We start from the raw sequence: 4,902 nt of genomic DNA on the forward strand, positions 1-4,902 counted from the left end.
GTTTGGTTTGGTGGTTCCCCCCCTTCTTTTCTTAGCAGGGATCAGATGCAAGGCAGACAATGGACAGATCCTTAGTTCTCTCCTGGTGTGCCTGCCAGCCTGCCTTGGGCTGTGGAGTGTGGCCTTCGCCCTCCCAGATAAATAGCTGAGGCAGCTCAAGGGAAAGTCCACACCTATTCACATTATTTCCTTATGTATCTTATACTATAAGGCCAAAAAAGGGGTGGGGTGGGGAGGGAAAGGGAATTATCTAGGTAATCCTGGCCCTCGATCCTCTGCTCCATCATAAATTTGCAAACCTTATATATAAATTGTCAATCGAAACTACAATTTTTTTCCCTGAAAACCAAAAAGTGCAAAATAGTTTTTTTAAATATTGGGTCAATACAGACAGGCCAAAATAAAGCTGCTTCGGATCACTTTGGAGGTATGCTGTTTAAGTGATGCATGTATCCTAAGAGTTTGGAAGCCGCACCAAAGCCAAGCTCCAGTACTTAGGACTGGAGCATGGCTTTGGCATGGTTTCTGGACTCTAAGGATGCATGATTCATTTAAACAGCATACCTCCAAAGTGATTCGAAGCAGCTTTATTTTGGCCTGTCTGTATAGGGCCTTTATTTTGAAGCCAGAGTCGGTACATTTCTTCTGACTCTGACTGTACCCATAATTTCTTCTGACTCTACAATGTTGACTCCAGTTTCATATCTCTGTTTCACAGGCTACACAAGGCCTAAGCACCACCACCACTACCACCACCACCACCATCATCATCAGGAGGAAGTAGATGGAAAATAAGGGGCACTGCCAATAGAAGAAGGGTTGCAGAGCCAGGAATATGCCAGCTCCTAGGATTTCAGCACCAAAACTTGAGATCTAGGAACTACCCCTTGAAATACCACAGGGGCAGCCGTTGGTGACATCCTTAAGCATGATGGTACAGTCAGCCACAATGGCACAAAGTTATGACACTGAAACAGTGGAAGATTTCCTATACCTTAGACCGAGTCAATAACTAAAATGGAAACTGTAAGTAATCAGAAGACTATAAGGCTTGGAATAGGCAGCCATAAAGGAACTTAATATGATCTTTAAATGTAATAACATACCATTAAGTACTAAAGTCTGACTCGTCCAGGCCATAGTATTTTCAATTTCTATGTATGGGTGTGAAAAATGTCTAGTGAAGAATGCTGATAGGCAGAGAACTGACTCAACTGAAATGTGGTGCTGGAGGAGAGTTTTACAGATACCACAGACCGCTTTAAAAATTTCTTTCAGACAGGCTCCAAGCTTCAAATCACTTTGTTGGTCAGTGTGTACCTAGTTACTTTGAAAGGTCCTTGGAATCACAGGTCACTTGGTCTTTTGGTTGTTTTTTTTAAGCCAGCTTTGTGTGAGTCATCAGCCAAGCAAGCTTTACTGAAAAGGAAGTCTGCAGATTTAAGATTAAATCGTCAAACTTTTATGATCCCTTCCAACTCACCGCACTCAGGAATATCTGAAAAGTAATCTGTAAACCTTTGTAATCAAAGCAACCAGGGCACTTGTATGACCACACAAAAGACTCTTGTATCTTTTATGGTTTACTCATATTTCCTATGAAACATATTTTCTTAAGAGTGTCTCCCCTCTGTGACCCTCTTATCAGACTAATATCAAACAGGGAGGTTACCGGCAAATAGCCAAAAGAGGGCTTCCCACTACAGGAAACGAGCCATACCATATTGGAACATCCGGATGGCTCAGCATGGGAGAAGCCCAAGGCACTCTCTCAAGATCAGAATTGGTATAGTCCCTTCACTAAGGGAATGGTGGTAGTGAACTGGCCTGGGCAACTGTATGTGTATAACAGACAATGGGAGTTTCCTTTTGGGAATGACATTCTTTTTGTCTGAGAACATTAATGCTGATTGTCTGGATGTTCTTGCATATCGCACCCCATTCTTTTCCTCTATCAACTCCTGAAATACTGCTGTTAAGGCTCATTTCTGGGTATAAATATGAGGGCCTAAGCACTAGCAAATTGGTCTAGTCTGAAACTGGACAGAACCTCTATTCTATTTCAACTGGGCACCTCAGTATCTGGCCACTCCACATTATGCAGGCAGCTACTGAGCCACTTTCAGTCCGGCAGTCCTGCAATTGGAGCAATGCTTTAGGATCTGTAGAGTGTTACCCCTTAGCAACCCTGCAACTCACTATTAACCTTTGTTTCATTGGTTCTTCTGTGAGTGTGTTGGTGAAAAAGTGTCCTAATTAAACTAAATTAATTTGGAAACTGCCTCTGGAGTTCTCTGGGTGTGGAACCATTATACACAGGTCAAGACCCCAGCTTTACGTTACCAGAACTGTCTTGCTGACTCTTATTGAACTAATTGAATTTTCCCATTGTGTAAAATTTGTGGGTGCCCTAGTGGGACCTCCTGCAATTTAGGTAACAGGAGGAAGCTATTCAGTTAGTTCTTGACCTGAGCGTTGGAGCACAGGCTTTTAACTTTTTGCCCTCCAGATATATTAGATTTCAGCTCCCCAGAATGTCTTGCCACTAGCCATACTGGCTGGAGTTTCTGGGAGCTGAATTTCAAAGTATCTGGAGGGCCAATGGATGTGAGTCTCAGCCCGAGAGAATGATGGTGGCTGGATCGTCCTAGGAGTGGACTGTTAGCAAAACACTCTCCTGCCTTGATGAGACCTAGTATGAATGTAAGAATAAATTTGGTACCAGATGAAGAAATGGAAAGAAGAAGAAGAAAAAAAGAACTATTTAACATGGTTCAGCAAGCTATTTATTCAAAATGAAACTTGTCAAATGAAACAACCCAGTTCGGTAAGTCTTCTGTTGCATGTGTGTTCTGAGCCTTCAAGTTGTTTCTGACTTATGGAAACCCTAAGGTGACCCCATCGTAAGGTTTTCTTGGCAAGATTTGTTCATAGGGGTCTTGTCATTACCTACCCCTAAAGCTGAGAGCATGTGACTTGCCCAAGGTCACCCTGTTGGTTTCATGACCAAGTGGGAACTGAAACCTGGTCTTGCATAAGTTTTTTTTTAAAACATTTTGAACCACTTGAAAGCTTCTTCAAAAGTGCACTGAGAGATTGTCTTTTCTTTCACCTGCTTCCACTTTTCTTATGATTTCCATTTTGATGGCCAAACTTACAGATCTATGCTTTCCCCCACACTGTAGTCAGTCCTATCTGCGTTTCACATTTCTCTTTGCTTTGCTGTTCACACATGCTCTACAAGGGATTCTGGAGGCAGCTGACATTTATCTTTATCTTCCATTTTTTAGCGTACATCCACACTGTAGAAATAAATGCAGCCTGACACCATTTTAAGTGCTGTAGCTGCATCCTATGGAATCCCGGGATTTGTAATTTTTACAAGGTCTTGAGCCTTCTCTGCCAAAGTGTGCTGGTGCCTTACACAACTACAAATCCCAGGATTCTGTAGGATTGACCTATGGCAGTTAAAGTGGTGTGAAACTGCGTTATTTCAACATTGTTGATAGACTTTTAGACAGGCACATACTGTTGCAGTAGGATCAGTTAGAACAGAATCCCATTCTTTCCCAACTCAAGCGTTACTGTATTGTTTACTGCAACACACTGCTGCAATCGGACATCAAAAGTCTGTGTTTCTCCAGCCCTCCTTCAATATCCACCTCATGCCAATGCTACTGAAGAAAAACCCCTCCCTTCCAGATAGGTAGAGATAGGCATACAATAACTTTCTAAAAACGTGCTTCTTTTGTTAAGGGCGATGGACTAAACACAAAATTCGTACCTATCCACACTGGCCAAAAATCAAGAGATAAATCTTTTCCCAGTGTGGAGAAGATCATGTTTTACTTGCCCACAATGTAAACAAGGAAAAGCTGTCAGGAAAAAAGAAGAATAAGAATAAGAAGAAAAGGTGACAATTTTAATCTATTTCCATAAACATGACTGAATACACAGGGATTCAAATCTATTTCTTTTTATCAGTTTTCAGAGTTTACCCTCTCCCTGGATGGATAGGTGAATAAATCTCAATTGTACTTTCTCCCATATTTACATTTTTCAAATCTCAAGCAATTTGTTTCTGCTCTGTCTAGGGACCTGCCTGTACAAGCCAAATAAAACAGCCTCCCTCTGTCCTCTTGGCAAGGAGATGAGACAACACACAGTCAACCCTGGATCTGGTGTGAACAGATGGAACAACGTCCAGCCCATTCAGAAGCAGAACTAGGGTATTCGCCTCTTAAAATCATTTTTAAAACTTAATATAGTTGGCTCTTGCTGACTGTGGGCTTGCCATCCATGGATTTGAGCATCTGCGGATGGCCCTGCCCCATTGTCTCCAATGGTGATATGTGCATGTGGTTTAAAACATAGGACTTGAGGTCCTGTGGGTTTTGGCATCCATGGCAGGATCCGCAACTGACCCCTGAGGATAAGAAGGGTCAACTGTAGTTGCTTTGGAGCCCTCTGTTCTGACACCAGGGTGGCTGTTTAGAAGGGTATCCTGCTAAGCCACATGCCATCTGCCCCTGGCATCTGCCACTGCCACCAGTCACTAACTCAAGTCAAAATGAGGCACCCAACTATGTGATCACGGCTGGGCACCTTGTTCTGACCTCAGAGTGAAATAACCCATGACAGCAGACACATTGGGTTTTGGAATAGAGCCACAGAGCTTGCAGTCATGAAGCTGACAGCTCTCAGAAATGACCGATTTCACAGAGATGGTGTAAAAAACAAAATGGTGGAGGGAAATCATGCATGGAGGAAAGGAGGGATTTACTCCATTGTTGTTGTTGTTGTTGCTGTTAGAGTTGACTTTGACTTATGACAACCCTGTGGATGAAACATCTCCAAGACTCTCTATCCTCTACCTCTCTGCTTAGGTCCTGCAAGTTCAGG

The sequence above is a fragment of the Sceloporus occidentalis genome, unplaced genomic scaffold (assembly GCF_023333645.1).
Source record: "Sceloporus occidentalis isolate IW3139 unplaced genomic scaffold, rSceOcc1.0.p SCAF_1, whole genome shotgun sequence".
NCBI lineage: Eukaryota > Metazoa > Chordata > Lepidosauria > Squamata > Phrynosomatidae > Sceloporus > Sceloporus occidentalis.